This window comes from Thrips palmi, unplaced genomic scaffold, assembly GCF_012932325.1.
Source record: "Thrips palmi isolate BJ-2018 unplaced genomic scaffold, TpBJ-2018v1 HiC_scaffold_12, whole genome shotgun sequence".
NCBI classification, from domain to species: Eukaryota; Metazoa; Arthropoda; class Insecta; order Thysanoptera; family Thripidae; genus Thrips; species Thrips palmi.
In genome coordinates, this window is record NW_023144623.1 from 6,403,509 (window position 1) to 6,416,550 (window position 13,042).

Here is a 13,042-nt window from a genome sequence, read left to right on the forward strand (position 1 = left end):
TCGTATATAAGGAAACCGAACGAGTATTGACTGAGAAATTTGAAAGGGAAAAGAAAAAAACTTGAACTCTACACCCCCTCCCCAGTCTTAATGGGGAGGCCTCCTGCTTTACTTCGGTGTTCGGGATGGGAACCGGTGCTATCAGGTACCTGGGGTTAATCCCGTCAGCGACCCTAAGCGTTCGCCGGGGGACCCAGTAGGACCCCAAAGCTCAGGCAGCTGGGTGAGAGCACCCAGTACGAAGCTCTTTGAGGGGCGGGACGTAGAGTGAGACGACAGAGAGACAGAGAGAGACTCAGACAGAGAAGAGGTTTGGTGGGAGCTTCTTGTTTTCGTAGGGTTGGTTGTGTACCCCATGGTACCCCCACTGTCCGGCGCTCCCGTACCGAACATACAGCGTTTTAGGCCAGCTTCAAAGGACTTATCATCGCCTCCCCGACAATCGAGGAGGCACCACCCGCAACCACACACCGGGTGGTCTGGATTGATGGATCAAATACGCCATCGCTCCAGTGCCGAGGCCAACCCGCCGAAGCGGATTGCTTTTTAGACACCCACAGCGGAGTGGCCAGGTGAATGTGACTCTGACCACTACGCTATCACGCTTGTACGTCTGGCCGAGTGTTGGACGACGGGTTTGAGTTGCAGTGGGAGGAAGGCAGTCGAAAAATGTAACGAAATGATGAGATTCGATCCCCGGACCCCACCACCGGGATTACACGACTTTACGCTCTCGGCCACCACGGCCCATGATGAGGGGAGCGGCGTGAGGTGGGTTCTTGACGCAACAGGACTCGACCGACCCGGTCAAAATTTCGCAAGAAGTTGGGGGAGTCGAACCGCCGACCCAAGCACTGAGAACCGACGCCTCTACTCCCTGGACCACCACGTCCCATGCACGGAGGGGGCTCACGTTTACGGGTTTCAACCGCACTGGGTGAGGCAGTAAAATTAAATGGAAATATTTGTTAGGAGTCGAACCTCCGGCATGTGGGTCTGTTGCACACGGCTCCACTCGGATGGCCTCGAACCACCACCCTTAGGATAGCAAGTCGAAAAAACTTGTGTGACGCTGGTATTCGAACGCCCGCCTGCGGTAACTCGATCCCACGTCTCTAACCTCTCGGCTATCACAGCAGTTGTGAAACGCGATGGATCATCTGCTTTCATTAACGTTCGTTGAATGAGATTTTTTCTAAAAATGTTTTATTTTATCTTTTTTTTTCGTTTTCCGCACGTTTTACTCTCCCTTCCCCCACATGTTGTCGCCTTCCCTTATACAAGTAACTGAATTCATATCGCTCCCCTGCGAACAAGAAGTAATTCCCTGCCTCTCGGAGCCATCGGCCATGCGTGTGCTACCAGGCCGTGGGGCTGTGGGGCTGCGCGGTCCGGGAGGGGGAACCCCGGCACTATACGCAGGGCGCGCGCCGACCCAGCCCAGCGCAGCGCAGCGCAGCGCAGCGCCCTCTGACAATGCGGGGAATTTTTATTTTTACTGATGCTTTCGGTAAATGTATTTCTCCCCGCGGAGCGAACAGCGATGCAGTGCGTCGCCCTGCGCCGCCTTGCAAGGAAAATAAAATGGCGCGCAGAGGTGTCGCGAAGTGTCTGTCTCTCTCGCACCCGCAGGCAGCGCCGAGAAGCCGCGCGAGTGCGAGGGAGGCAGAGAGTCGCTAAGCGGTGCTGGAGGAATCCGCGGGTGGCGGCTACGCCGGGCTACGCCGGGCTACCCCGGGCTACACGGTGAGCCGGGGGATGGTCTAGCGGTGCTTGCGGGCGGCCTCCAGGACCGGGACGGCGCCGCTCCGTCTCCCTCGCACCCTCGCGGGGCGCCCCACGAGTGCGAGAGAGACAGAGCGTCTCGGCGTCCGCCTGCTGCGGGTGACGTTTCACAAATTGCGCTGGCCAGTGCCTTGGCCGCCTTGGCAGTGGCGTGCCGGACTCCCCGACCGGCCCGTGATAGCCGAGCGGCCGAACGGCGGCCTTACCAGGAAGCCGTCATTGTTATGCCCGCCTCGCCGCGTCGCTCTGTCTCTCTCGCACTCGCGGGGCGTGCCGGCGTGCCGCGGAGGTGCGAGAGAGAGAGAGAGAGAGAGAGCGGTTCGCCGATTCGGCGCCGCGGGACGACGACGGCGATGAGGAGGGTCTCGAGGGGCGCGGGGAGCATCATCTCCCTCATCAAGCAGGCCTCCACCTGAGCGCCCCCCCCCCTCTTTTTCCACCCCGGCAATAACACGTTGAAATCCCAGCGACTCCGCCAGCTTCGCCTGCTTGGTGCGCGTTTTTGTGGAATGTTTCTTGCTGCTCCTGCTGCTGCCCGCGACCCCCGAGAGCGCGGTCGAGTCCGCGCCCGGGCCAAGCGGCCAAGCGGCCAAGCGGCTCGGGGGAATGCCGGAGGGTCAGGGCCCGGTCTGTCTCTCTCGCACCTGTACGGGACGCGCCGGGAGTGCGAGAGAGACAGAGCGACGTCCCGCGGGGCCTTCTTGAGGGGCTGGCCAGGCAGGCCGGGCTGGCTGCACGTGCCGGAATGGCAACACCCCGAGCAATGCGCAGCAATGCGCCCTCCAAGGCACCGCGGCACCGCGGCACCGCACTGCCAGGGCACTGCCAAGGCACTGCCAAGGCACTGCCTGGCCGTTCCGGCGTCGCTCCGTCTCCCTCGCACCTCCGGGGCGCGTCGCTGGCGCGAGAGAGACGGAGCGACGCGACGTGGTGGCGGAATCGCTCTGCAGCACCGCGCCTTGCCAAGAATATTTCATTCCCCGGGCTGTGGGGAAATGACTCGGATTTCGGAGTCCCCCCCTCTCTCTCTCTCTCTCTCTCTCCTTCCCGCTCTCTCTAACGCCCTTTCCTACCCGTCGACGACGCGCGACGTTTGTTCGAGTGAGCTGCTTTTCGCTTTGACGGCGTGCTTCGCCACCGCCACACACACATATGCAGCACACACACCCCGCGCTCGCACACACGCTATTCACTCACACACACGCGCCTTCCCTCACCGACACGCACACGCACACACACACAGGCACCCCGTGGCGCACCTGACGGACGATGTTCTCTTTGAGCTCTGTTCAGTTCGTTACTTCATTACCGGGGCAAATAGCCAGCCATCGCACTGTACGGCCACGTATACTGTTTGTGTCCACACGCCGAGCGCACGACACACACACGCACGGCAAACACTCACTCACTCACACGCACACACGCACACACACACACACACACACACACACACCACACACACGACACACACGACACACATACGCACAGCGTTATTTATCGAGCAAACTTTTTGAGCAGGAAGACGGCGCGGGCCCAGGGCCCTCTGCAGGGCCCCACAGGGGTCGGCGGTGGGTGCACTGTGCACAAGGCCCTGCAGGGCTATGCAAGGCGAGAGGAGCGCCGGAATGGAGACGAGACGTCCGCGAAAAGAGGGGAGGGGAGGGGGGGGAGGAAGTGGAACGTGTAGCGCTTGCTGCTCAGGACGTCGGCGCCGCTACGCCCTACACGCCCTACACGCTCCAACACGGCCCTGGCACAGGTGCGCGTCCCCCCTCCACCCTCCCCCTCCTTGCTGGCGCAATTAAACCTATTAATTTATGCCACGGGGTCAAGAATGCCATCCTCGTTAGGGTCGCGAGGCAGGCGCCACCTGGCGGAGATGGACGGCGCCTGCTTGGCCGAGCGGTTACAGGCGCTGCAGTCGGATCGTAATGACGGTGGTTCGAAACCCACACTCGTGGGTCGGCCCGCAGGGGTGCGAGAGAGACGGAGACAGGTTTAGGCGGGCAGGGCGTGACAGTGTGAGAATGGCGCGGGCTGGACCACGCCGAGGATTTGGTGGGGGGGGTGGTGGGGGGGGGGCTTTGGTCGCGGCACTCTAGGGCGGCCAGGACGCGCCAGGACGAGCCAGGACGATGACGGGTAATCGCATTAGGGCGAAAGGGTGTAGGGCTGTAGGGCCCAGCGGCTCATGTGTGCAGCGGGGCCGGCAGGGCTAGGGCCCGCTAGGGCCCGCTAGGGCCAAGGGCTGACCAAGCCCAGGGGTCAAGTTGAGGGGGGTGACGGTACTGCTTCGCGCTGTTTGACTTGGCCACACTGTTGGTGATGGAGGGGAGGGGGAGGGGTGGCGGAGCACCGGGAGCTGATTCCCATTCATGATTGATGCTGTGCTTGCCTGGCTTGCCCACCGCCTGCCGCCGCGCCGCACTCCCGCCTGCTGCTGGATACACCGTAAAAAACAAACAACAACAACGAAACCGAAAAGCAAACAGGAGTAAATATCGACTTTCCGGTCGGGCGATCCGCCTAACTCACGTCCCGATAATTTATTTCCTGTTTGGTTGTAATTGGTCGCGGCATGACGGTGGCGGCAACGCGGTCGGGGCCGCTTTTGGGCGGCCATCTTTGTCGATGCTAGTTTTGAAAATCAAATGGGGCACGAGTAAACACACCGACGCAGGGCGCCGACTAGCGAGTACAATCATTATTATTTCGCAGTGTCGTTGACCAGGCCACCGGCTGCCGCGATTTTCAGAGCTGCAGTCGTGGAACGTGTGGCCGGTGACAAAGGTAAATGTTTCTATTTTGCTCGATTTTTCTCTCTAGCACGGACGCGACAATGAGCTGCTGCAGTGGGAAACTCGTTTGCAGTGTACGTGCGTCGTCTGCCCCGCTGCGGCTGCCTGGCGGCTGCGGGGGTGGCGGCCAGGGCCAGGACGACGGCCTGGTCCCGAGAGTCGTTTTCGCCGCCCCGTCTCTCTCGCACTCACGGGGCGTGCCGTACGGGTGCGAGGGAGACAGAGTGACGACTCTCGGAATGCTCCTGCACTGCAAGGGTGGCCGCCGAGGCCGCCGAGGCGTACTTAGGGGGTCCGGCTTGCCGCCGCCACCGCGACGGCAGCGCTCCCTGCGGCTGCCTCCGTAATTAATGCATCAATAATTCATGGCGGCCGAAAAGAATGAGCGGGAATTTTAAATAAAGTAAAGAAGTGCTCTTCCGGCGTCGAGGCGGCCCGGCCCGGCCAGTCATCGCGCGCGTGTATCGGCGCGTTTGAGGCTCGGCCTGCCAGAGTGAGCCGAGCAGAGCAGGCTCAAGCCGCACCTGGAAATCATGTTTCATTCTCTTTACGAAGCCGCGAGCCTCAGCCGTCTCGGCGAGCCTGCACTGTTATTTACAGTGTGCTTCGGGAGGCCGCGCGAAAGTTGTCGGTGATTCCGTCAGAGTTGCGCGCGCTACGCCGCGCTGCGCTACCCTCGCCTCTCTCTCTCTCTCTCTCTCCCCCCCCTCGGCCACCTTCCGGGGTGACAACTTGTCCATTTGCATACGGCGGCTTGGTCCCAAGTGGCTGGCGGCGCGGCGGGCCGAGTCCGCACTCTTCGTCGCTCTGTCTCTCTCGCACCCACGAGGGACGCCCCGTGAGGCCGTGAGTGCGAGGGAGACAGAGCGACGCGGCGGCGCCCCCAGTCCGGACAGCACGCGTCGACACGCGACACGCGTCCGTCGCCGGGGCGGCGATGTCTGCGATGTTCGCGCCATCGTACAGTGTACACGCGGATGGATGCTCCTCGAGTGACCTTTCGTCTCGGCGCTCGCTCTGTCTGACTGAGCACGGCGGGGCGGGCCGGGGCGGGGCGGGAACCAGTGACTGCGATAACCTGACAAAAAAAGTACAATTCTTTAGTCGTTAGACTTCGATATCTCTATGGGGACCAGTGTCATTCAATTTTAAAGTTGGTTTACTGTACCTATTTTGTTCGCACCCGCGTGGACGCTTGTATCGTGCGAGCGATGTATCGATGCTGTCGACACTGTGATTCGTTAAGTTGACCATTCGCGCCACTAGCGCTCGCCGTCTTGCTCTTGTGACGATTCTAACGCTACGGATACCGGGAACAAGTATTTTTTAACGCGAGTTGTTCGATTTTAACGCGCGCTGTCCCGCCGCTGGCTCCGCTCGAATTAGTGATCGGCGAGAAGGAAAAGACGGTCCTTTAACGGACCCACATGCTTCGGCTGAGAGAGAGAGAGAGAGAGGAGAGAGAGAGAGAGAGAGAGAGACGCGAATAACGCTTCTCCCAGTTAACGTCACCACCGTAAATGGGTTCATGGAGGCGCCCATAAAACAGGCTAACTTTTTGATGGTCCTTCCCGAACGGACCTGCCTGCATGTCGGTGCATGGCGGGTGCATGGCGGGTGCATGGCACTGCACGGCGCTGCACTGCACAAGTGGGGCAGTCTAGACTAATCATTTGTACACATCCAATGAACCGCCCTCGCCTCGGAGTAACGAGACCAGAGGCGAACTAACGATGTTTGCCTTGTTTTTCCTGGTCTCCAGACGACTCAAAAAGAAATGGAGGGGGGAAAGGGAGAAAGAAAAATCTTGTCATATATTTTGTTCTATTTGAGGGGACGCTTCGCATTCCTGGCGAGGCTATGGCGGCGGCCTGCCTGAGTGACAGCGACTCTCCCCCTCCCTTTTTCCCCTTTTCCGAATAAAGAATGACAAAGAGAAAGAAGAGCACGGAACTGCCCCCGTGGGACGATGGATGATTACATCGACCCTCCAAAGATTTGGCCAGATGCGAGTGTGTGTGTGTGTGTGTACATGTGTCCAAGAGTGTGTGCGTGTGCGCGCACGTGATGAGCACTGCATGTAGCCGATTTGTTTTCCCCGGGTCTCTGGGTACTGGTCACACAAACACACTAAACTCTCTCTCTCACACACACACAGACACACACGCGGGGCGAAGCATCGCGGGCAACCTTACGCTTCTGTCTAGCAGCAAAAGTGAGCGGCGGCGAAATGTTCTCCCTTGTTGCACTGCGCAGAAAAGTACACAGTATCTCACGAACGCCGCGGAGCGGCATAAGCAGCTTCTTTTTCACCTGTCGTGTGTGTGTGTGTGTGTGTGTGTGTGTGTGTGCGTGTGTGCGCGGGGGAGTGGCGTGGCTCAGCAGGGGTGGCGCGGGGTCTACATCGTGCTGAGTACACTTTGATAAGGATAGCGCGCCACCCCTTTCAGCGGATCTGGATCCGCCCCTGCTGGGATTTCGCACGCAGTCTTCAAGCATCAATCAGCAGCCCTGTATGTCGGGGCGGGGCGGGGCGGGGCGGGGCGGGGCGGCTCCGCGCGCTTGCTTGAGCAGGGCTCGGTTTCACTGTCACCACGCCGTCACCGCACCCCTGTTCCTGTTCGGAGGCGTTGACTGCGCAGGCCGACTCCGAGAGTCCTTTCCGTCGCTCCGTCTCCCTCGCACTCATGGGGCGCCCCGTGTCGGTGCGAGAGAGACAGAGCGACTGCGTGCTGCGTGCCTTCGGCCGCCACGCCACTGCCTCGCCGCGCCGCCGCGTCGCCGCGTCGCTGCCTTGATCCGAAAATCAAACAAACTGATCCCTGCGAGGCTGCCGTGCCGCGGCCGCCGAGGCTGATGGAGGGTAACCAGGGTAGCACCGCGGAGGGGAGCTTGCACCACGCCGTCGCCGCCGTCGTGAACGTCGCCAACTTGCACGCGGCGCGGCGGGGTGCGCGCTTTTTGCCCGCAGCACACTCATTCCGAGAGCCGTCGCTCCGTCTCTCTCGCACTCGTGGGGCGTCCCGTGTCGGTGCGAGAGAGACGGAGCGACGAGAAGGACTCTCGGAGTCCCGCTTCGCGCTTCGCCTTGCTTTACGCCCACGGGAACGGCCCCCGCAGCGCGGCGCGGGCCCTGCAGCAGGGCGATTCCGAGGGGGAGGCCCCGCCGGTCTGTCTCTCTCGCACCCACACGGGGCGCCCCGCGAGTGCGGGAGAGAGACCCCCCTACTCGGAATGAACCTGCTGGCGGGGCTGGCGGGGCTGGCGGGGCTGCGGGCTGCGGCTGGCGGCTGGCGGCTGGCGGCTGGCGGGGCTGGCGGGCGGCGGGGCGGCGGGCTGGCGGGCTGGCGGGGCTGGCGGGGCTGGCGGGGCTGGCGGGCTGGCTGCGGGCTGGCGGGGCTGGCGGGGCTGGCGGGGCTGGCGGGGCTCGGCGGGCTGGCGGGGCTGGCGGGGCTGGCGGGCCCCCACAGGGGTCCGGGACGGTTCCGGCGGATTCGCAGTTCCTCGCCTTCCTCCCCTCTGCGCGTTACTACAGTGTTACAGTGTCGCGGCGCCAGGTAGAGTGCGGTGCACTTCCTGCAGAGTCGCGATGAGTGCGACGGAGGAAGGGACGCGGGGGGGGGGGGGGGGGACTGGCCCGGCCGGAGAGAGAAAGGGTTCAATCGCTCTTCGCGGCTCGGCACACTCGGAAAGACAGTGCCGAGCGCGGAACGAGGAGAAGTGTGCGATGTGAAGTGAAGTGTTGCTCGGCATGTCATCAGCACTAGCGGAGCCACCAGTGTGCCCACCAAGTTCACTAAGCAGTATACTAGTTCGAGGCTATGCTTGACGGAGCCGTTCTTGAAAGTCCATCCTTGAATCTGGAACCTAGAACCTAGATCCTTGAATCTTGAACCTTGAACTTGGAACTTGGAATCTTGATCCTTGAACCTTGAACCTCGAACTTACCTCTTAACTTTGTTCGAAACCTTGTGCTATCCTTGCTTTCCAAGCCCACAGCAAACAAACGCAACAAACGAACTGGGCTCCGAAAATGAAAAGAGAAGCACTTGGCCTGGGGGATGCAGGCAGTCCCCGCTCCTGCCGGGGTGCCCGGGGAGCGACCGGAGCGACCATGCGCAAAACGCCGAGCAAAATGCCGCCAAGGGCAGCAAAACGGTGGCGCGTAAAAACTAACGCACGAACAGATGCTCGCTGGGGCAGGGCTTGCTAGGGGCGGCGGGGGCGGCGGCGGCGAGGGCTTCCTCCTCACAGATATCATAATCCTGGAGGGTCGGCGTTAGCCTCGGCGTTAGCCTTAGCGGGGCCGCAGGGTCGCATCGCGATGACCCACCCGGTCGGCTCCACCCCCATCACACCCCCCGCGGAGCCTGTGTCGCTCTGTCTCTCTCGCGGTGCGCGTCGGGGCGGGGCGGGTGCGAGAGAGACAGACTGCCGGCCGCGTCGCGGAGGGGCCGGGCTGGCAGGGCCGGGCTGGCAGGGCCGGCAGGACGGGCAGGGCGCGGCCCCCAGGGGCTCCTCATGGGTGACCTACCCCACGGATAACTGTCCCGACACCAGCCCAATCAGAACGAGAGCGCGGAGGGAGGACCGGGAGGACTGCCGACTGATTCCGAGAGTCGTCCTCTGTCTCTCTCGCACCCGTACGGGACACTCCGTGAATGCGAGGGAGACGGAGCGACCAAAGCGACTCTCGGAGTCAGTGTGCCGGTAGGCTGGCGCGGCCAAGCACCCCCTGGCCGGCGCGTATCCTTTCCAGGCACCCTTTTCAAACCAACCTCCCCTACCCTCCCCTTCCGACACCCTGAGGAACCCATCCCCCGGTCTTCCCCCAACCTCATTTTGGAAGCGAGTTCCGTTTTTACAGAGATACCCTTTCTCCCCACAGACGCGCGCAACACACACACACACACACACACACACACACACACACACTGGCACGCACGCACGCACGTGTTTGAAATGCTAATAAAGTTAAATCGCAGTGCGGTGGCCGCGTGTTGGCATTGTCGCGTGCACTGTGGGGATACGTCGCCCCGAACCGCACCTTGCACCGAGGCACTTAACTCGATGCCGCCGCCACTAATGAACAACCCCCTCCACTGCAAAAAAGAAGAGAAAAAAACAATTGTTGAAATTGTGTTGTTATTTTTTGGCCGAACGGCCCTTTTATTTTTGTGGTTGCCTCTGCCTCTCTCTCTCTCTCTCTCTCTCTCTCTCTCTCTCTCTCTCTCTCTCTCTCTCTCTCTCTCTCTCTCTCTCTCTCTCTCATTGGCCGTGCGGAAGATATTTGCGCAGCCAATGAGGCGCGGCTCGAACCTGCGTCTGATGAAAGACAACACCCCTTGTTTGGCCGTCGTTTCTACGGCGGTTTGTTTTAACTCCCCAACCAAATTGAAGCCAAACGCTTCATTCCTCTGCTCCCCTGTCGTCTAATTTCTGAGGATCCTTGTTTTGGAGCTGCGCGCAGGTTGAAGTAGTTTGATGGTAGTTGGGGTGAAGTGTTGCCCTGTTGTTAAAATTTCCGACGAAAATTAAAAAGAATATTTGAAAAACAAAGGATGCGGGAAAGGTAGGGTTCCTTTTTCATTCAAAGACGAAAGAAGACATGAACAAGAGAACAATCACGCTGTAAGACATTTATTTTACAGTGTACTTCTGACACGTTTTCCACTCCTCGATGATTCCCGCCTGTCCGGCGCACGGATTTGGGGGCCTTTCAAAAAGGCTCGCGCGTCGTGTCCGGGCCACTGGGCCAGCAGGCTGAGCCCGAGGGTCGCTTTCGTCGCTCTGTCTCACTCGCACTCACGGTGCGTCCCGTGTAGGTGCGAGAGAGACAGAGCGACGAAAGCGACCCTCGGAATCAGTGTGCTGTCGCAGCGCGCTCCGGGCAAGGCTCCGGGCGATGGTCAGTGACTACACTGCAGCCGTCTCCGGCCACTCCGGACCCGCATCACCCGGAGGCCCGGAGGCTGTCACTTCGATCAATCGATTATATTGTCGCTGTGCACCGCGCTGCACTTGGGAGCACGTGCCTGGGTGAGGGGAGGGGGAGGGGAGGGGTGCCGGGGAAAAGACGCGGCTTGTGGTGGGGGTAAAAAAGGCGGCGGCTTGGGGTGGCGAGGGGGAGGGGGAGGGGAGAGGGAGGGGAGGGTCACGGGGCGCTAGGGATTTGAGAACATGCACGGCACGTAGGGGAGCGCCAACAGTGCCAACAGCGCCAACAGTGAACACGTACAGTCGGAGCCAAGAAGATATGCCTTCGCTGATTGGCACCCTGTTCGCACTTTTTTCGGGGCGTCCGAACATTATTTTGCGATCCCAAAATTATTCGCGGAGCTACATAGCGGGCGAATGTGTTTCGAAATCCGGTCCATGCAGTGCACAGTGGGCCTAAGACCAGTGGAGGCGGCCAAAGCTCTAGACGCGTTTTGAGCTCAGAGTCGCTAAATGGGACTCGAACCGACCCTGTGACCCCACCAATGGATTCCTCGTTCGCAGAGCAATCCATTGGTGGGGTCACACGTTCGGCTCGAGTCCCATTTAGCGACTCTGGAGCTCAAAACGCGTCCGGGGTTTCGGCCACCTCCACCGGTCTTCTGGCCCACTATAGCGGCGGCTCGGTTTCGACATGCCTCCGACGCTTCTCGCCCGTATGAACTGCAAGCGCGGCATGCACCCCTCGTCTGCATTTGGCAGCGCGGTGCTGGACCTACTCGGCGTGCTCGGCGTCTTGCCTTGGCCCAGCCAGCCCAGCCCGACGACCGGTTCGGCCTTGGGTTCGGCTCCCAATCGGATTTCACGCCTCGACTGTTGCTCGGCTTCCTAACTGGACAGCCCCCTAGTGCCGCGGCACTGCACTGTCGACGTGGAGGAACGACCACCGCCGGATTAAACACATTTGAGGTCGCGCGGCCGAAACCTGACGTCACATTATTCACCCACCTACTCTCCCCCCCACACACAAAAAAACAGTCACTACAAAAAAAAAATTACAATAAAGGGAACGGATTAACGCTGAATGCGGGCCTGCGTGGCGGCGGTGGTTCGGATAGCAGAAGTAGTTCATATCCAGTCCAATAATTTATCGTCGTGATCGCACCGGTGCGAATAGAGGGGGTGAGATTTCGCTCTGTGGTAAGCAAGTCCATTATGATGTCAGCCTCGCCGGACGCCGAGAATACAGTGCACGTGTGTGTGTGTGTGTGTGTGTGTGAATCTGTGTGCGCACGCATTATCGTGCGTGCTGCTTGCCCTTTTGCAATGGGATACTCCGGGCGTTTCCCCTTTTCGCCGCCTGGAGCGGTAGAGTGCGCGCGTCCGCTACGCGCTACGCGTCCGTGAGGCGAGAAGGGGGAGGCTTCGAGGCATCGAAGCACGCATCGAGGCACGGCGCCCTACGGTGCCCGCGTCCCTGATTGGCGCGCAAACAACGTCACCTGTAAAACACCTGCCAAATCCGTTTCCAAAACCGCGGCCCGTGATTGGCTGCACTTTGATCCGCTGCGCGCTACCACCACCACCACCACCACCACCACCACGGCTACACGCGACAGCTGCCGCGCTCGCTACAGTACGACGAGTCCGGAAGAGCGTCGCTCTGTCGCACTCCCTGCGGGCCGCCCCGTGGGTGCGACAGAGACGGAGCGACTCGGCGACGACTCTGCGGTGGCGGCGGGCACGGCGGGCACGGCGGGCACGGCTTCCCTTAGTCACCACAATGCTGCTCTGCTCGCACAGCTCGCCGCCCCGGCCTGCTCCGCTCCTTCGCTCCACTCCGCGCTGCTCCGGGCCTCGAGCAGGGTGGGATTGTCACCCTTGTTAATCAGCCCAGCCGGGTTTACCCCCTCCCCCTCCGCCATTCGCCCCTTGCAGTGTAGCTGCCGGTTATTTCCACCGCGGGAGAGAGAGAGGAAATAATACTAGTGGAAAAAATTGGCGGTCGGAGGCGTCTCTCGGCGTGCCGTCCTCCGCGAGCACTTCGCCGCGTCTTGGCGTCGTCGTCCTGGCCCTGTTGGTGGCCGAGGAGGGCGTCAAGGAGGCGAGGGAGCGTCTACGCGCGCGCCCAGCCGATTACAGTGCCACTTTGCCTTGCCGCTTTCGCGACGCGACGTCGGCACCGAGTGTGGAACGCTGTGGCGGCTTGTCAAAAGCCAAAGCTCAGCTCCCCCAACGGGTCTTCTTTTCCAGTCCGTACACCTTTCTCGTTTCGGTCTTCGCTCTGACTGCGTGACTCAAGCTTCCTATCCCCTGCTAAACTTACCACTCGACTCGGTACGGCGGGGACACCGCAACTATTGATGAACAAAATTAGACAGACACCCAGACATGACAGTTCAAAATATCGCACCAGCTATTGCAACCAAGCAAAGGCTCAAAGCAACACTCACTCCGCTTGGGTGTCAAGGCGGACACCTCCAAACTCTTCCCCCGTGTAACCTAACCTACTCCAAGCTACC